We start from the raw sequence: 21,198 nt of genomic DNA on the forward strand, positions 1-21,198 counted from the left end.
GTTTTCAGAAAATGTGTGTGGGGTGTTTTTTAAAAAGGCACCGTCTGGTTATAAGGAAATCGTGACAATGAAAAATCCCATTGACCGAAAGGACAAATTGGAAGGAATAAAAGTATCCAGTGCTAAGACTATCAGGGCCTGCAGACAATCGACAAAGGGGAAGCAAATCAGCATTACAATGGCACAGCAGTGACTAATGAATCTGCAGGCTCACCACTGTGTGCTGTTGCTGTGTGAAAATTCAACCCTAAAAGAAAATCCCGTATTGCAATTCCTACAAGTCAGAGAAACCATAATGAAACAATCACGTCACAGGACTGTCTCAAGAACAACAATATCAAAGATTAAGAAATCTACCTATATTGCCTATGCGTATGGAAATATTGGAGGCACTTCCATAAGACACTTTGGCTAAGAAGAATGAAGATATTCAGAAGTTAAAGCACAAGCTTTCTTGACAGAGTAAGGAGTGTACCAAGTCATATAGATTACTATTCAGGCTAACATCTCCTGTCTAACGTATACCCTTTTTCTATTTGTGTGTCCATTTATGAATGACTGGCACACATCAGATCTGGTGTGACACTGCAGTCACATCAGAGGAACAGAGCTCTGCAGTCATTTCATACTGACATCATGGGCCATCAGAGTCACTTCATATTCACATTCCTCTGTGGCCATTTAGAAGAAAGATCACAGTCAGAAAAGGCAGGAATCTAGGAATTGCCAGATTGGATCAGGCCCAAGGTCTAGCTAGCCTGACAGTGACCAGTGCCAGATGTTTCAGAGGAAAGTGCAAGAACCCTGAACTCAGCAGCTGTGGGATAATCTGCGCCATATGAAAGTCTCATCCTAACCTCTAGTAGTTAGAGATTTATTTAAGCCATAAAGCAGGAGGCTTTACCTCCCTTCCAAAACTCAGGATATTCTTGTCTATAAAAAGAACAGGAGTACTTGTGGCACCTTAAAGACTAACAAATTTATTTCAGCATAAGCTTTCGTGAGCTACAGCTCACTTCTTCAGATGCACAGAAAGCATCCGAAGAAGTGAGCTGTAGCTCACGAAAGCTTATGCTGAAATAAATGTTAGTCGCTAAGGTGCCACAAATACTCCTGTTCTTTTTGCGGATACAGACTAACACGGCTGCTACTCTGAAACCTCTTATTATCTATATAAACATCCAACAACAATTTGAATCTTGCTAATTTCTTGGCCTCAACAACGTCATGTGGCTTTGAGTTCCACAGCTGAATTACGTGTTGTGTGGAAAAAGTATTTTGTTTGATCACTTTTGCTTTTGACACCTTTCAGTTGCACATGCTGTCCCCTTGTGTTTGTGCTGAGACAAGGTGAATGGAAATTCCCAATCTACCTTCTCTAGACCATTCATGCCTTTGTATACTTTTATCATGACTCCTCTTGTTTGTCTCTTCTCTAAGGTAACGATCTTTTCAATCTCTTCTCATATGAGTTTTTCCAGGTCTTCAATCATTCTCATCACTGGTACCTGAACCACCTCTAATTCTGCAATATCCTTTGAGAGATGGGGGGACCAGTGCAGCACTCATTATTCCACATGAGAGCAAATCAGTGGTTTATACAATGGCCTTATCATATTTTATGGATTATTCTCCATCCCATTCCTTACGCATCCTATGGTGTTCTTGGTTTTCTGTGACTACAGCTGCAAATTGAGCCCTGGTTTTCATTGAGCTGTCTACAATGGTGCCCAGCTCCTTTTCCTGGTTTATATTCTTAATTTAGAACCCTTTCAGTTGTATGAGTTCAGTTTCCCCCATCAAACTTGCATTACTGTACATTTGTCCTCACTGAATTTCATCTGCAAATGTGTTACCCATTCACCAAGCGTGGTTAGGTTCCTCTGAAGTTCTTCAGAGTCTTCTCTGGATTTGACTCACTGATATAATTTTGTGCCATCTGCAAATCTGGCCACCTCACTGCTCACTCCCCTTCACCCCAAGGCATAGCTGCTTTAGTAGCCTCTTGTAAGGGACTTTCTCAAAGGGCCTCTTGAAAGTTTAAATAAATTGTCAACTGATTTTCCTATATACATGAATTTATTCACATTGTCAAAAAATGTAATAGATTAGTGAGGTCTGATTTTACTTCTCAGAAACATAGCCTGCTCTTCCAGGTGTTTTATGATTGTATTTTTACTTATTTGTTCAACCAGTCTGTTTGGGACAGGGGTAAGGCTTACTAGTATATATTTGCCTGGATCAACCTAAAACCTTTTTAGGCTAGCTACAAAATTTACTACCAAATAATTCTCTGGTATAACTTTTAACAAGAGATTCTACATTTGTGCTAACAGCTCTGCCATTATGTTTTTAAGCTCCTTCAGAACTCTTGGCTGGACCATCTGGGCCTGATGACATTTACAAATATATCAGTTTTTGTGTCAATACCTCATCTTTGTTACCAGAAAAGAGCTGGCCCAGGGTAGGATTTCCCCAACATCCTTTGTGGTGAAGTGAGATAGGTCTGCTAAGCAGAGAAATACAACTCCCATCAGTGTCTCCCCACTGCACATCCCCATCCTACTGGCCAGGAAAGGGAAAAGGACCTGAATCAGCAAGTGGCTGGGCTCTGTTTGGGGACAATGGCTGCATGGCTAGCCAGAAGTTGCAAGAAAGTTGAAGCAGCAGCTGAATGGCAAGCAGGGAGCTGGAGAGAAACTGATTTCAGAGCAAATTCTCAGGAACTGTATGCAGAGATGCATGTAGAACAGGCTGTGACTGTCAGACGTTACAGCTGGGTGCAGGTCCAAATGGGTTCTTGGGGGAGTAGTGGTGCCTGAGCAGGGAGCCAGTGCAGAGGGTCCCCAGGGGAAACACTGAGCCTGCCTGGGAAACCCCCAACACCTTATTTGCATGAATAGAGACTTGATTGGAGAGAATACCCCAGGCATGAGGTCTGAAGAGTCCTGACTCTTGATCGGACAGCACCAGAGACCCAAACAAGCACTGTTCTTTCTCACTTTTGAACTGTAACTATTTAAGCCTCTATTTCTATTGTATTTGCAACCTTTCCTTTTCTGGCCAGGGCTAGTAAAATACTCTTTCTCATGGACACATGTCTGAGTGGTTATTGGGACCCACCAGGGCTAGTGCTTCCAAGGTCTAGCTGCTGAAGCACCTACAGTGCTTGCTTCCAAGTCGTGCTACACCTGGCATTCTACTGGCGTCCTAGGGACGCGAAGTACTAAGCAGCTACAATAATTACAAAAAGCAGTTGCAAATTTTTTCAAATCAGTTTTTCTCAGGAAAATATTCTGTTGGAAATTTTTGACCAGCTCTACTTAGATAGCTTTATCTTAATCTGAAATTGATGTATTGGTTTTATCATCTGGGATACTGAGGAATTAAAAAAAATCATTAATTTAAAAAAAATCTATAAGCAAGTTTGCCAAGGGAGTGTGCAAGACATGGCACTGTAGAATCTGGCCATCCTAAATGAAAGGCAATAGATATTATTCACTGGTTTGATTTTCATTCCCTCTGAAAGCCTGGTGCAGATTCAGAGCAGGTCGTACAAGGAGCAGGGAGGTGAGGGGACTAGGGATGACACAGGATAGGGGAAGAGGTTTCTCTGAAAGGGTGAGGGTGGTTGAATGGGGCTGGAGAGGGGCAGGGGGAGATTCAGTGCCTGGATAGCTGGGGGATGACAGCCTGTTCTGGGGAGAGGGCTATATTGGGTGGGGGCTATGTTGGAGGGTCTGGGTAGAGTTCTGGAGTGGGAAACCCCATCCTTCTGCACCAGAGAATGAGTGCCCAAAAGGCTCCCCCCTGGCAGTGCTGCTCACAGAGGCAGCACAGCTGGGGGGACAGCCTGTGAAATACAGAGACACTGGGACTCAGGGTCTGATCTCTATACCCTCCCCTCCATCACATAGCACTGGTCTCCCTAACACAGCTCCTGTCCCCCTCCACCACATCTCTCCTTTCCTCCAGGCCCAAGCACATATCTGCTACCAGCTGCCCCCCATCTACACGCTTGCCAGGATGAAGCCCCTGCATCCACTAAGTGTGACCTCCTGTCTGTCTTCCTCAGTGCAGGACCTTGCTTCCGCCTGTGTTAAAACACATGTTGCAGAGATGAGCTCTTTACCAAGCCGTCCAGTTTGCTCTATATCTACAACCTCACCTCATTGTTACTTGCCACCCCACCAAATTTTGTGTTCTCTGAAAAGGCCACCAGCAATTCATTTAAATTTCTTCCAGATCACTACTAAAGGTATTGAACAAAACTGGTCTGAGAACTGATCCCTGCACAAACACTCTGGAAACGCTCTCTTTCACTGATGATTCTCTAACTACAATATTGTGACACTGCATCCCATATTCTTCATAGAGATGTTGTTAGGATATGATTATTGCATACTTCTGATGTATTTTATGCAAGATAGATGATGTGAGATATCATTGGGAAGGTTATGATTTACTGAATGTGATTATCCTATGTGTATGGATGTATCATTTCTGTATCTGAAGTTAGGTATATTGACTGTGTATCTGTATTACAAATGTGCTTTCACCTTGGGAATGCCCAATAGGCCAAAGACACTCAGTTTAGACGGCTGGCTGAGAAGGACCCATTCAGGATAATGAGCCATTAGGAAAACAATAGGCCTTAGAAGAAGCTTGTTTCCCACTGGGGAGCCTTCCTGAGGATGCTACAAACAGCATCTGAGTTATGGCTGCTATAACTCTACAGGGATATGTGACCAGGTCACATGGTGCTGGACACCATCTTGGGATATCAGTGTTTTCCCATTGATTGGCATGGGAACCAAGCTTTGAGACACAGGGTTCCTGCTATATGCAAAAGCTATTTAAGGCAGGAGAGTGACATCAATCTGGTTCTTCACTGACTCCCCACCCAGAGAGACTCCCGGAAACACCTGAGGAACAAAGACTGAACTGCAGGTAAGTGCTGGACTCAGGCTGAAGGGATTTTTAGCCTGTGAATGACACACCTGGGGATTCCAAGCTGTAAGTTAGTGCAGCTTGCTCTTTAAGAACCTGCAGCCTGATTGCGTCATCATTCAGGGTGAGAATTTGCTATTCATAGCCGATCTATGTAGTATATTAAGCTTAGTTTGCTTAGTTTTGTTTATTTGCTAGGTAATCTGCTTTGATCTGTTTGCTATCCCTTATAATCACTTCAAATCTATCTTTTGTCATTAATACAGTTGGTTTTGCTTTGTCTAAAAGCAGTGTGTGTGGAATCAACTCGGGTCAGAAAGCTGTTGTATATTTCCTCATCACATTGCGGGAGGGAGCGAATTTCATGAGCTTACACTGTGCAGTTCTCTCTGCAGTGCAAGATAGCATAATTTTGGGTTTACACTCCAGAGAAGAGATGTATGCCTTAGGAACTGGGAGGTGCCCTTGCTGTGCCTTCCCACGCAGAGCTGATCACACCATCTGTATGTAACTGTAGCTGGGTGTGTCCCTACCTGTATGTCTGCTGGTAAAGGGCAGGCTGGTCACAGCAGTACAGTGTAAAGGGAGCCCAGGCCGGTGGGTCAGGGGGGCTGTGTGGTACCCCAGTTCCAGGTGGCACCCCAGGGGAACCCTTCACAATATTTTAGATAATCAAACAAATTTTTAATCCTTTTGCTATGTGCCATATTGATTTTGTGCAGTGCTCATTCTGCAATGAGACTGTTCTATGGTACAAGTCAAATGCTTCAAAGAAGTCTACGTGTATTACGTTTGCTCAGTTACCTTTATTAAACATGGTTGTAACTATAAGATTACGAGTCTGGCTGGTAAAGCTAGTGACATAATATACTTAGACTTCTGTAAGCGTAAGTATCTATATGTAAGATTTGGATATTAATTGTTTATTACTTGGCTTACTCAAAATCTGATTTCTTCAAATGAGATATATGCGTGAGCTTTCAGGGAGCTTTAACTGTATGGAAAGTTAGCGTCTGTGGCCTGGTCTAGACTATCAAAGTTACATCCACCTAAGTTGACTTGTTTTACTTTAGTTTTGCATAATTAACACCTAAATTGTCCCCTGCCAATGTGGGCAACCTATTACATTGACACACTGGCTCTGTGTTGTTTGGAGAGGTGGTGTTAAAGTCACCTACTTCTGCTAATGTGGTGTTAGTGTAGATGTGGTGTTACTTGTGTGGACCCTAATGGTCCTAGAGCAGCTGACTCAATGTCTCTGTCCTTGAGATAGTAGCCGCTCCGCTCACGATTTTGAACTCCACTGCTCAGGGGTCACAGATACTGCCCCACCCACACTCCTTCAGGAACTCCAAGATGTTTATGAAATGGCTTTTCCTGGCTGCTCACCTTGGCGAGCACACTGTGACGGAACAAATCCCTGTGTTCACACTCCACACACTGTTGTAATAACCTTTGTACAAAGTATGTTTGGTGAGGTAGCATCTGAAAACTCATAATGTGCTGGTCAGTATTGTCCTCATAGGTGACGGATGACGCTTCCCTTTGGAGAGGCTAGCTCCCACTCCCACCTCTTCCATCCATGGCCGCCCACACTCCTCCCCCACTCTGCCCCAGGTCCGCCCCCTCACTACTCACTGCATCCTTCCTCAACTTCCCCCTCTCTGCTCATGTCCCCTGCCTCACTTCTCCCACCAGAGCTGCACAATTCTCCCCCTGATTCCCCTGTACTGCCCCATTCTCCATGCAGTGCACCCATTGCTCCTGCTCCCATCCCATCCTGCCCCCTGCATTTCCCTTCCCCTGCATCCTGCCCCTTCACACACCCGTTTCCCATTCAATCCCCTCTTGCCCAACCCCCAAGCAGCTGCTATGCAGATTGTCCCTGCAAGCGGTACATGGGGCTGCCCTGCTTCAGAGCACACGGAGTGCAGGATAAGCCCCATAAACAGAGAAGGCTCAAGAATACCACTTTGAAAAGCAGCCGCAACTTTTCGTTTAGATTCAGAGCAAGGGGGTTTGGTGGAGGAAATTAATCATCAGCAAAACTTTGAGAACCTAGGAGTAATTGTTTCAGTTGGTCTCCTCCTTCCCCATACCCAGTAAAGCCACGCTCCTAATAGACATTTTTGCTTGCCTGTGTTGTGCCCCAGACTTCCCCTCCCTCCCTCCCTCCCTCTCTCTCTTTCCCCCTCTTCCCTATTTAGAAGTACTGCCCAGCCCATCCATGTGCTTACAGAATAAAGGCAGGGACTCTTGATTCTTCACTTTACTTTAAGAACCAGATCAGTGTCCTGTGCTTGGACAGAGGCAGAAGAAAGAGGGAGAGGGGACGTTTGCTTTCCATTCTTTGGCTTGTTGTGCTAGGATGGGGGCCACAGTTCTCCCCCCGTGGGGTACCGTGTTTATCTGAACAGGGAGGTCCCTTTTGTCCTCTTGAACAATCTTGATGAAATGCTCATGGAGATACTCTGCAACTCTCTCCCAAACATTGCTAGAGATAACAGCCTTGCTTCTTCCTCTGCAATGGGAGACATTCCCGCACCACTCCATGATGAGCTCTGCTGGCACCACCCCAGGAACCAGGCTAGCAGCATATGGGCCAGGACAGCTTTGAGGCACCAGAAGCAGCAGAGGTCTCTGGGCCTTTGTTGCACTGAGGAGTGACACATCACCCCAAATCACTGCTGCCAGTAAAACTCTTGCCGATATGCACTGCATTTCCCTTATATCCAGACCTAGAAGCATCCAGCATCTAAACCTCCCATGCAACAATCCCCCAATCCCTGTGCTTCTCCATATTCACCATGGCTTGTGCTGTCACGCGGTGCTCCAAACTGAAACTGCCAATTAGCATTTTTAACTAAAGATCTTTATGGGAACAATGTAAGGGAGTTTGAGACTTTTCTTTCCCTTTCTGTTATGACTATAAATCTAGCAGCGTATTTGTCTGTTTTTTATCAGCATCCTCTGACTTGGTGGCCTTGAGACGTGCCCCCTCCACATACCAGGTGAATGCCCAACCCAAATCAGGTGAAGATGGAAGTGGACCAGGGAGGATATGTTCTCTGAGAGCATCCAGTCCTCTCTAGCTGCTGACTCTGAACACAGGGGTTGGAGGGGCCGAATGGCCAAGAGCAGGATGAAGGATCAGGAGTGGAGAGACCAGATGTTGGAAGAGAGGCAAAGGGCCAGAGGTGCACCAGGACACAATGGCTTTGCTCAGGCAACATCCACAGATGGTGCAGACCATTACTGAGCTAAATCTCCATACACAGCAGCCTTTCCCCTCCATGGAAAACTCTGGGATTGCTGCTTCTTATGCCCCCCAGCATAACAGACGGCAGCCTTGCATGAGCCCTTACCCTACCACTCCACACGAGAGTTTTATTTCTTGAGAATTAGAGCATATTTATGTCTTAGTTTGCACCAAGCAGACATGCCACATTGCAAAGCACCACTCCACCCCCAAAGTTCAGGATGGGCATCAATAACCCCACCCCCACAGTTAAGATCTATACACCTGACAGCACAGGGCACACATGCGTCACACAACAGTACTATGGCTGACTGTTCCAATGATCTTTTAAGTCCTCCCTCAATGGTATCACTCCATGGCTGACTCTTCTAACAGCCCCTGTGTCTGGCAGTTTAAATTCAGCAGAGAGTCAGTCCACCCTCCACCCCCTCCTGCCCGCCAGTAGCCATTCCCGTTTGCTTCACACATAGACAACAGGCTGCAATAATGACAGGACCATGCTCCTGGGGGCGAGTAGGAACCTGAGCTTTGTGCTGGGGAATGGTAGTACCGGCCCGTGGGCACACTCGCTGCACTAGGATGCTGATGTCGCACCCCACCGTACAGCATGCACACAGTGCCAGAAGAAGATCGGACTGTAGGAATGAGAGTGAGAACAGAAGCTGGTAGGGATGCTGGAGAGGCCCAGGAGGCTGACTGTCATCTCCACATGGCCACCCACTGCGGCAGCAGAACTGGAACAGCAGGACAGGCTGAAATCATGGGGCAGAGTGCATTGATCCCACTGAACTTAACTTAGCTCATATTTTGGCAGAACCCATCTCCAGGAATCCACATCAGGCACGATCAGAATAGCGGATACACTCAGAAACTCAGGCTGAGCAGCAGCCTAACTCAGTGAAAAATACACAGGGAGCAACATTCACCAGATTAAGTGAAAGCCATAATTCCATTTTATTCTCCCCACCCCTCCCGTCCCTGTGCTCTGACTGTCCAACCCTCAGGTCCTGCTATCTCATTCTCTCCAATAATGCCTAACCAGTGGTCTCAACCTATTTACCACACATGCCGCTCTCTGGGTTATGTGGGCTGCACCCACACAATAGATACGCTACCTGTATGGCCCGTGTGACATGGGCCACAGCTGTGTGCTGATTTGGCTGCAGGCGGTCTGGGCGGAGAACCACTGCTTCTCTCGACCTTTGCCTCTTTTCCCGCTTTTTCAATCACTCCATTCCTCCACCTTGTCTTAGTCCACATTTCTTCTCTACCCTCTGCTCCTCAATCCATATTTCCTCTCTCGCCTGTTCTTCCCCTGGGGCTAAGTGGTGCAGTGCCCTCACCTCTGGGGATTTATGTTTGAATCCTTCCCAGGTTGCAAATGAAACTGTGTTCCCTTGTCTCCCAGGCCCCAATTTGTACATGTCAGAAAACCCACACACAATTCCGCTCACCTGGCAAGCTGTCCGAATGACAGCCAGGACTGGAGGAGCACGAGGCTCTGCAGGTTAAGACTGAAATACCACAGCAGAGCTAGCGAGGTGTTTGGACTAACAGGGTGTGCTGCGGGTCAGGACTGCAGTGCACTTTCAGAGCTGTATGGAGAAGGAAAATGTGTGGGCAGTTACTTGCCTGAGTCTAGCAAATGCTACTGATTCTTCAGTGCCATCATGAGTGCTAAGGTCAGTGGACATATTTTTAAATAGAAACATAAAAGCCTTCCCTGTACCCTGCCATCCCCAGCAGAAGAGCCTTGTCCCATTTGCAAGCTCAGCCTGCTTCACTCAACTGCCCCATGATTTTCTGAAGGAGGAACTGCTGAGCTGGCGGACAGGGAGCCTGTCTCTGTCTATTATCTGTTCGAGCTGGGGAAAGTGAGTAAAGACCCTAGCAAGGCAGGTGTGATCGGGATGATATTTACTGGAGATAGGTGCCAGGGTTTTTATTTAGGTCTCTCATTTGTTTTAAATTCCCACTGTGGGTCTGGGAGAGGAAGAGACCGGTAGAGACTTAGATAAAAAGCACTCAGGCAACCTTAATTCTGGTGGTCCCTGACTTCTGAATGTTTGCCTTTGCAACCTGCTAACGTTCCTTCAAAGCAGGGTTTGGAAAGGTCATTTCCTAGGTCGTTGTAAAAATGGAAAGACAAATTTCATTTTGTGAAACTGTCAAACTTCTCTGTCTCTCCTGTTGGAGCTGGTCCACCTGGTATAAACAACTAAATATTAACTAGGGCTCCCATCTTGGGAGACCCAGGCTCAAGCCCTACTCCAAAGGAGGGACTTAAACCTGGCTCTCCTATCACCCAAAGGAGTATCCAAGCCACTAGCAGTTTGGCGGTGGTGTAGCGCCTCTCACATAAAAAAAATCAAAAGGTTCTGATGCAGAACAAAAACAAATTCTGAAACATTCGTATTTTCCACACAAAGGAACTCTTGTTTTCTGGACAGACCTACCTAGGGCAGATGCTCTGGGCACAGGCAAAGCAGCAGCAGCTACTTGCTCTATCAAAATACCCTTTGGCCTGGAGCCCTACGCTGATTTGCACTGGTCTGTGAGACAGGAGCCAGTGAAGTCAAGTCTCATCTCTTCTACTATCTGGGAATATTTTTGTGTTCTTCACAACCTTTTTGCAAAGGGAATTCTGTAGGAAATGTTTGTGGTCAGTTCAGTTATCTAAATACAGAGGGTCATTGTAGTGGGGCAGGTGCCCCACTCCTGCAGAACAAGGGTTAAAAGCAGCCCTGGGGAAAAGCAGTGAGAGCAGCTGAGGGAGTAGCTGACCACAGGTGTGGCCAGCTCAGTCAGGGCCCAGCTGGCCTTGATAAGAGGGTTAGGGGGCCAGGAGCTGGAAGAGTCTCGCTCTAGGGCTGCAGTGGGAAGGGTCTGGCTGCCTGAGAGCATGGTACCTGAAGCAGAGCAGTGCTGGGGATAGGCAAGAGGAGCTGGGGAGCTCCAGCCTGGCAAATCCCCAGGCTGAGGCCTTGTTAGAGGCCCAAGGAGGTACTGGGGCTGCAGAGGGGCTGCAGAGATACAGCCTGGGGAAAGCAGAGACAGCTGGTCCAACCCCCTTGCCAATGATGAGTGGCCATTACAGACTGCAGTCTGCCCCAGTGAGAGGGGGCTAGACGATGACTGGCAATGGCCACTGAGGCAAGGTGAGCTTAGAGGGTTGGGTGTTCCCCCAGGAGGGGAGACTTAGAGTCTGGGGGTACTGCTGGGGCAGAAGCCTGAGATAAAGGGCACTGGGGTCTGGGAGGGAAATGGGGACCTGAGGCAGGTGAACCACTGGCCCACAGAGGGTGCTCTGAGGCTGGAAAAGAGCTAATTCCCAGATGACGAGCAGGAGGCGCTGGTGAGTCTCAACCCTGCTACAGTCATGCACACTAGTGGTGTAAATAGTTACACCTTGCACATAATGAAGAGAAGGGGTCTGGCTTAAGGCAGTGGCACTGGTGAATTCAGTGTGCAGATTCCTTCCAAGCCTAGACATGTCTCTAACGCTTCACTGCACCAACAGACTGCCCATCGCTGTGCTCGTCTAGAGACTCCATGGGAGAAGTCTCTTCAAAGGAAATGGAGAAGCAAAAATAATTGTCTGTGCCCCTGTGTGGTGTACAAACAAGGCTGATGACGTCTCCCTCCCACCTCCTGCAGTGACGTCTGAGGGGTTATGTGCAGCTGCGGTGGGAGAAGAGCTGCTAGTTTCTTATATTACAATTAAATACCAAGGACTCCTCTCTCCTTTGCTGGCAGACACCTCGACTGGGATGGAATGAGGTTATCACAAGGGGCTGAAAACTGAGGTTTAGCTTCCCTAGCATGGAAACGAGGGAGAGAGGCTGTTGAGTATTAGAGCCCATCTGCACGACAATGAAACAACAGCTGCGTCTTTTCTTAACCCGTGACAACACTGCTCCATTGTGTGGTGTAGATGGGACCTAGCCATACTAGAGCCGTACTCAGGCATCAGACAGTTAGGGAATGTGGTCGAGATTCTGTCTGAGGTAAACAGTGGAACCGTGTCCATGCTGCAGTTAGATCAGAGGACAATCACTGTTGTAAGGAAACCTGACAAAACTGTCACTCTACTGCTAAACGTTACTATTTATTTACTACTGACGTAGATGGCTCCCAAAACTACCTAAGACTTAACATCTTCTCCTCCCTCTGTAAATCAACTAAATCATCCCAGCCAGGGCTTTGTCAAGCCTGACCTTAAAAACCTCTAAGGAAGGAGATTCCACCACCTCCCTAGGGAACCCATTCCAGTGCTTCACCACCCTCCTAGTGAAATAGTTTTTCCTAATATCCAACCTAGACCTCCCCCACTGCAACTTGAGACCATTACTCCTTGTTCTGTCTTCTGCCACCACTGAGAACAGCCGAGCTCCATCCTCTTTGGAACCCCCCTTCAGGTAGCTGAAGGCTGCTATCAAATCCCCCAGATGTGGCCTCACCAGTGCCGAATAGAGGGTAATAATCACTTCCCTCGATCTCCTGGCATCTCTCCTACTAATGCAGCCCAACATGCCATTAGCCTTCTTGGCAACAAAGGCACACTGCTGACTCATATCCAGCTTCTCGGCCACTGTAATCCCCAGGTCCTTTTCTGCAGAACTGTCGCTTAGCCAGTTGGTCCCCAGCCTGTAGCAGTGCATGGGATTCTTCCATCCTAAGTGCAGGACTCTGCACTTGTCCTTGTTGAACCTCATCAGATTTCTTTTGGCCCAATAATCCAGTTTGTCTAGGTCACTCTGGACCCCATCACTACCCTCTAGCTTAACTACCTCTCCCCCCAGCTTAGTGTCACCTGTGAACTTGCTGCGGGTGCAATCCATCCCATCCTCCAGATCAGGGGTCTCAAACTTTCATCACCACGAGAGTCACATCAGGACTAGTCCATTGGCACCCTGTCATACAAAGATACCAAAGCCCCTGGCCCTTCCCCCACTCCACCCCTTCCATGAGGCCCCACCCACATTCCAACCCCTTCCCCAAAGTCCCTGCCCCAACTCTGCCCCCTCCCTGCCTCTTCGCCGCTGCCTCCCCTGAGTGTACCACATCCCCACCCCCACCCCCGGAAAGGCCTAAGCGCTGCCAAACAGCTGTTTGGTGGTGGGAAGCGCTGGGCGGTAGGCGGAGGAGCGGGGACGCAGTGTGCTCGGGGGGGCGGGGGGTGAGGGGAGCTATAGAAGGCTGCAGGAAATCACTCTGTGTGTTTGAGACCCCTGATCTAGGTCATTAATGAAGATATTGAACCAAACCGGCCCCAGGACTGACCTTTGGGGCACTCCGCTTGATACCGGCTGCCAACTAGACATGGAGCCGTTGATCACTATCTGCTGAGCCTGACAATCTAGCCAGCTTCCTATCCACCTTACAGTTAGGTGCCCAGGCTCCCAGTAACAGTGCCTGGGCAGAGTTAGAAGCCCAAGAGTGGGAGTCCCAGAAACCAGCATGCTGAGTGGGGGACTGCTAAGCTAGCCAGGATACAATGCAGGGAGGGAGTTAGGTACTTGCTGAGGCTGTTTCCCTTGGCACAAAATACATAGCCAGTGAAACCTGAAGGTGGGTCTCCCAGGTGAGTGCCCTACCCGCGGGACATGCTCACACTGTTTATGGCCCAGTAAGAAGTCAGTATTTCATACAAAGTAAAATGGAGTTTGGCCCCTAACTTCCTGGGAGAAGTGGGACTTAGGCCACCCCTCCCACCCTGCATTTCATGCCTGGCTCGCTTAGGCGATGTCCTGCTCAACTTGCTGGCTTCTGAAAATCCCAGTCTCAGGCACGTAATGCTGCCCATCCATTGTATAGGGAGCCTGTGTATTTAGCTGGGTCTTTAGGCTCCTAAATACATTTGAAAATCTAGGCCCTCATCTCAAACTGTCAGTTTTCAGCAAGAGGGTCAGAAATGCCAGTGGTAGTGAAAAGTATTGGGCCTAATCCTACAAGGCCTACATAGGACTCCCAATTGACTTCAGTTCTTGTAGGACTAGGCTCTTGGGTGTTGGGGGCCAGAGCTCCTCCTCAGGTGTGCTTTGGGGTGGGGGGGAGGAGCCCTAATAGACATGTTCAGAGTAGGGCAACCACACATCCCAAATTGGGCAGGACAGTAATGAAATGCAGAGCTCAAGTCCTGGTCCTGGCCTGAATGACTCCAGGACAGGATTGGTCCTGGATTCCTGAGGTGCTGGTCCACGCTTGCCCAAGGCTCAGGAGCAGTGCCAGCCTCTTCCCAGTGGGGAGGGCTGTGGTTGGCTTTAGCCCTCTTGGCTACAAGGCCCTGTCCCCTGCTCCTGCTCTCTGGGGTTGCCATCCTTCCGGGTTTTCTGTGGACAGTCTGGCTTTTGGCTTCTGTGTCTGGGTGATAAGTCTTCTTCCCTCCAAGGCCCCATCCCCTGGCCAGGCCAGAAGCCAGAGCTGGGCTGTGGTAAGAGCTGCCCAGGGAGCCCAGGCCGCTGTGGGGAGCCCCAGAACCTCCACCTGCCCTGGGGGCAGGGACATGGGTCAAGGGATGCTCTCAGGCACCCTGGTCCCCCACCCAGGGTAGGAGGAAGGTCTGGGGCTCCCTAGGGTTGCCACCTGCTCCTGCCCTGTCCCTTCCTGAGGTCCTGCCCCCACTCACTCCAGGACCCCTCCCTCCATCGCTCGCTCTCCCCCACCCTTGCTCACTTGGTCATTTTCATTGCATGGTTGTGGTACAGGAAACTGCTGCCTGTAGGAATGTGCTACTTATGGTGCACTGAGCATGCTCAGTAACATTTGCTGAAGCCACTGCCCTTCACCCTGCCCTTCTTAGCCATACGATTCTGCGGAGTGCTTTTTACAGGGGTTAAAAAGCGGCAAAGGGGGAGAATCAGAGCAGGGGGTGGCCAGGCTCTGAGCAGGGGGAAAAAATCGACTGGCAGGGGGGTCGAGAAGCTGGAGGCAGGGTTAGGAGAGGGGCTGAAGGCAGGGTTGAAAGTAAAATACAGCTCTTACCAGTACGGGTCCCGCTCTCCCCTCCCCCCCAGAAGGGGTGGGGCCTCAGGCAGAAGGGGCGGGGCCAGAGGTGGAAGAAAGTTACATTTCTTACCCATACAGTCCAAACACAAGCAACCCACCTCTCCTACATGCTTCATGGATCCCTCCCATTGCATGACTTAGATATAGCTACTATTACTACTATCAGTACAGTCTGTAATAAAACTTCACTATTGGAATAAGCCTGAAAAACTGAAAACTCACTGTCACATTTTTCTCCTTGTCCTCCCTCCTCCTCCTCCTCCAGCCAGGCTGCCCAACGCGGCTAGGCTCCGCGTTTCCCCAACCCCCACACTCAGCAGGGGCTCCCCTCTAGCTTCTAGCAGTGGGACTGGCTGAGAGAGAAGCCTCCCCAGGTAGCCTGCTGCCTGCATAGGAATCGTTTAAACTTGGCTGTTCACTCTGCGTTCTGAACCGCGGGATTTGGGGCTATTTCTGGCATCCTTGTTAATTTCACTCAGGCTTTTGAGGAGGGGGAGGTGACTAAAGCTGGGGCAGTTCTTTTCTGCCCCCTGGATGAGTATTAAATACAAATGAACTAAAAAGTATCTAACAAGATGGGATGGAGCTACGTAGTGAGGCTGTTGGACTACTTTTGCCACTAAGTTCAGAGAAGACAATCACCATTATCTCTTGTAAGTCTACTGTTGAAACCACTTGAGTCATTAAACAATGCCATCCAGGCATCTGCTACAACAGTAACAGATCTCTGTCCAGCAACGGAAGCTACACTTGGATCAAGAGCTAACCATTGAAAACGTACTGGAAGAAAGAAAGACTTCAGTTCAGAAGTTGACTAATTAGGGCACTTATATTAACTCCTTAAATGAAGACAAGAAGAGTTTGTTAAGGCAGCTGAAGGTGAAGTACACTGACTTGATTCTTACATCTCTACAACTACTACTTTTGGATTCCATCAGCCTCTATGTAGCTTTAACAGATGCCTGTATTATAAAACACCAACAATTGTATGGAGGGAGGCACTGCCAGCAATGGGGCTGCCATATGATCAGGACAGAATAGAGAATTTCAACAGAGTAGAATATTGTACAATGAACCAATGTAGATTTGATTTCAACTACTTCTTTATCATCACTAATGGTTCGACTCAATTTTTGTTCTGTTTCCTGGGATGAGAGAAGTAGGAATTCATCTCCTGCTACTCCCAGTCACAACAGCTACAGCTGAACGTTCTTTTTCATCATTGACTAGAATTTTGTGTTCTGAAAGAAGTCACCTTCTGCCTGATCATGGGCATGTCGTGAAGGACTGGAAGTACCTGACAGATGAGAAGCCACCAAAATGAATGCACTGCATTCGAGAAATTCATTAACAGAGTTGTGCAAAATTACAAGAAGAAACCAAGAAGGATGTAGGTATAGTGCTTCATAGTAGGCTTGTGTAGCCAACTTTAATTTGTGTGATGATTTAAAAAAATGAGTTAAATCTAATAAAATGGTCATGAAACATTTTTCAATGTTTAGTTTGGTGCCGAACAGCCCACCTTCGCCCTCATGGTCTCTCGCCTCATGGATCCTCCCCCCCCCGCCCCGTATTTTGTAACCCCCCCCCCAATTTCAATGTCCGTGGAAAACACAGCAGTGAAATATATTTTCTGTGTGATAGTTGTTAATATCACATTCTGTCAGCTGCAGGATTCAGCATCAATTCTCCTCCTAATGTAAATAGCAGGGTAGGTTGGTATATTTTGCTAGGCTGCTTCACTGGCTCATTTGTTCGTGGGAGAAGCCTGAACCTCTGAAGAGCTATTCACCTCACCGAAAACACCACGTCAGTTTTTCAATAGAACCCTTTGCCTCCCCATCAAGGTTTGTCTGAGTTTGAGATTCTCAGTAGCAAGAGTTATAACCGTCCTATGCCATGTTTTATAGAGATCATGAGCACTTTACCGACAGCAGGCTCAGCTATGGCTCTAAAGCTTGAGCAATGGTGTGGAGGAGGAGAAGGTGGTACATCTTCAGGCAGTGGTGGTAGGAGGGGTGTTTGTGCTGGTGGAGGCCGGGGAAGCCCTGGGGCCACCAGGAGCACTGTGGAGTGAGGATTGCCCTCAGGAGTACAGAACAGGTGTAGCAGCAAACATTCCACACAGTGCCTGGTTCCTCTGGAGTGCTCAGTACAGCTGGCAGGGTCTTCTGCCCCTACACATTTGCCATTAGGGTATTTAGGCAGCAGCAACATTACGGCTTTCACATGCACGGGAGTGTTTAGGGGAAGGAAAGGACATTTTGGCCGTCTTCTCACCTCCACCACCACTAATGCCTCTGTGTGTTGGCAGCCACATTTTGACCCTGTAATAAATAGATAGGAACTGCTTCTGCCAGGAAAAATTTCAAGTGAGCATAGATGGCCCTCAGTAAGAGAAATAGGAAATGAAAAATAGTTCTTCTTCGAGTGATTGCTCATATGCATTCCAGTTAGGTGTGCGCGCGCCGCGTGCACGTTCGTCGGAGAAACTTTTACCCTAGCAACCCAGGCGGGTTGGCTGGGCACCTCCCTGGAGTGGCGCCGCTATGGTGCCCAATATATATCCCAGCCGACCCGGCCACCCTTCAGTTCCTTCTTACCGCCTGTGTCGGTCGTTGGAACTGTGGAGAGCGGCTTTGCTGACCTCCACACTCCCTAGCAGCTCGTTTCGCTATCATTGTATATAGTAGTAGCTATATATTGTACATATATAGATATATAGTTGTTAGTTAGTCAGTTATCTAGTGTTGTTAGTGTAGTTATTAGTTGTAGTGAGGGGATTGGGGGTACCCCCCCCTCCGCCGCACCGGGAGCCGGAGCTCATGCCCGGCTCATCGGGCTTCAAGCAGTGCTCGGCTTGTCACAAGCCCATGCCAGTTGGAGACCCCCATGACTCCTGCTTGAAGTGCCTCGAGGAGTCGCACTTATCTGCCAAGTGCCCGATCTGTAAGTCCTTCAAGCCGAGGACCAAGAAGGAGCGGGACATTAGATTGAGACAGCTCCTGATGGAAGCGGCCTTGACACCTTCACCATCGGCACCGAGCGCAAGCCAACCGGTGAGCAAGGGCACCGCGGCACCGAGTGCTGCCACCAAGAAGCCGGCACTGAAACCGGCCCAGAGCCGCTCCCTCTCCCCGAGGCCGAAGGCGGCGAAGGCACAGATCATCTCGCCACCAGCCGCCCCACAATCAGATCCTGCGCAAAAGGCGGATCGCCCGGCACTGATACCTGCCGCGGCACCGTCTAAGCCGGTACCGCTAACTCCGACCCCACGGGGGCCGTCGAGTCCGGCACCTGGCAGCTCCCCGGTACGCACTGTGGTAGAGCTCGCTTCACCCTCTACCCCGGAGACGTTCGCCGCGACAAGAGAGCTAATCGCCATCACCGAGGCACTGATGCCCTTGCCCCCGGCACCGCTGGTGCGGGTACTATGCTCTATGGGCAAACCGACCCTGACCAGACCAGCTTCGGTCAGTGTAGCAGACCGGCACCGCTCCAGATCGCGGTCCCGCGGACACTTGGCATCGAGGCGCCACTCAGACTGCCGACGTCGATCCCGATCCCGGCACCGGTCGGACTCCCAGCACCGATCGCCTCGGCACTGCTCAGGCTCCCGGCACCGCTCAGGCTCCCGGCACCGATCACCACGGTTCCGATCGCGCTCTCGGCACCGGTCGGGCTCCCGGCACCGGTCGACGTCCCGAGTGTCAACTAGGTACTCCCGGCACCGCTCCAGCTCATGGCACCGTGGTGGACACCGCACCTCCAGGAGCAGATCTAGACAACGACACTCGCGATCCCGGTCGACCTCCCGGCACTGAGCCGGTCGCAGGTCCCGGTCTCGCTCTCAACACTGATACAGACACCGGTCACCGCTATCCAGAGGTGTGAGGTCGGTCGGTACCACGGCACCGGCTTTCGCCGCTCCACCGTGGCCATCCAGGGGCACGTCGGCATCCTCCCAGGCGGGTAGCTATTATGAACAGGACCAGGACCCCGAAGCACCGCTGGGAGTGTTCCAAGACCCCCACCCGCAGGATACAGGGGCCCAACAGTGGGGCTTTTGGACACCCTGGGCTTACCATCAGGCCCAGGGTGCCCCCATGCCTCAGGCATGTTCCACCGCCTCAGAGCATCGGGGGCCAGAGGCCACTGTTTCCCGCCCCCCCCCCCGTGGTCGAGTCGGACAAACAGCCGCCAGACTCCCCGGGGCAACACGAACAGGAACCAGGTCAAGAACAAGAGACCGCGCAGGATACCCTCATCCCCGGAGTATCCTCCTCCTCCTCCTCGCCGGATGAGGCAGTAGCTGGGTCGTCAGCGTCGGGACCCCCACCTATAGACCTCAGGGCCCACCAGGACCTCCTCCGTAGAGTGGCCCTTAATATCAACCTCCCGGTGGAGGAGGTCTCAGAGGTTGAGGACCCGGTAGTGAGCATCCTCTCGGCCGATGCTCCTACCCGGGTAGCCCTCCCATTCATAAAGACTATCCAGTCTACCGCCGACAACCTCTGGCAGTCACCAGCCTCCATCCCGCCGACAGCTAAGGGAGTGGAAAGGAAGTACATGGTACCCTCTCGGGGGTACGAGTACCTGTATGTCCACCCTCCTCCTTCCTCCCTAGTGGTGCAGTCGGTCAACGACAGGGAGCGGCATGGCCAGCAGGCACCGGCCCCCAAATCCAAGGAGGCTAAGCGGATGGACCTCATGGGTCGCAAGGTGTACTCAGCTGGGGCCTTGCAACTCCGTGTGGCCAACCAGCAGGCCCTACTGGGGCGCTATAACTACAACATATGGGCGGAGGTGGGTAAGTTCGCCCAACTGCTACCCCAGGACTCGCGCACGGAATTTAACGCGTTCTTTGAGGAGGGTAAGAAGGTGGCCAGGACCTCCCTCCAGGCCTCCCTCGACGCTGCGGACTCGGCAGCCAGAACCCTGGCATCCGGCATTACCATGAGGCGCATTTCATGGCTTCAAGCCTCTACACTACCCCCGGAACTACAATATACAGTCCAGGACCTACCCTTTGACGGGAAAGGGTTGTTCTTGGACAAGACGGACTCCAAATTACAAAACCTGAAGGACAATCGAGTCATCATTCGCTCGCTGGGGATGCATACACCTTCCACCCAGCGTAGACCCTTCAGGCCCCAAGCACGGCGCCCATACTTCCCACCCCGTCAGAGGCAGGATCTCAACAGACTGCGTGGCCGAGGGGGACGCAGACGCCAACCCAGCTCCCAGGGAGGCCAAAACCAAGGGCCTTCCAAGGCACAGCCGGGCCCCAAGTCCGGCTTTTGAAGGTGCGCCCGGGGACGACATACCAGACTCAAGACAGGATCCTTCCCCTTCCTTCTCCAACCGCCTCTCCCACTTCCTCCCGGCGTGGTCCCGGTTAACATCAGACCGTTGGGTGCTACGCACAGTGAAGCACAGATACCATCTACAATTTGCTTCCTCACCCCCTTCCCGCCCCCCTTCCCAGTCCCTCTTCAGGGACCCCTCTCACGAGCAAACCCTCCTGCAGGAGGTTCGTTCCCTCCTGGCGGCGGGAGCTATAGAGGAAGTACCTCTAGGCGAGAGAGGCAAGGGATTCTACTCCCGATATTTTCTGATCCCCAAATCCAAGGGAGGTCTCAGACCCATCCTAGACCTGCGGGGCCTCAACAAATGGATGCTAAAGTTAAAGTTCCGCATGATCTCCCTGGGAACCATTATCCCATCCCTGGATCCTGGAGACTGGTATGCCGCCCTCGACATGAAGGATGCATACTTCCATATTGCCATCTTTCCACCGCACAGGAAGTACCTCCGCTTCACGGTCAGACATCAGCACTTCCAGTTTGCAGTTCTGCCCTTCGGCCTCTCTACAGCCCCGAGGGTGTTCGCCAAGTGCATGGCTGTCGTGGCTGCCCACCTCCGTCGGCGGAAAATCCACGTCTTCCCGTACCTCGACGACTGGCTCCTGAAGGGGTCCT

This window comes from Gopherus flavomarginatus, chromosome 10 (assembly GCF_025201925.1).
Source record: "Gopherus flavomarginatus isolate rGopFla2 chromosome 10, rGopFla2.mat.asm, whole genome shotgun sequence".
NCBI classification, from domain to species: Eukaryota; Metazoa; Chordata; order Testudines; family Testudinidae; genus Gopherus; species Gopherus flavomarginatus.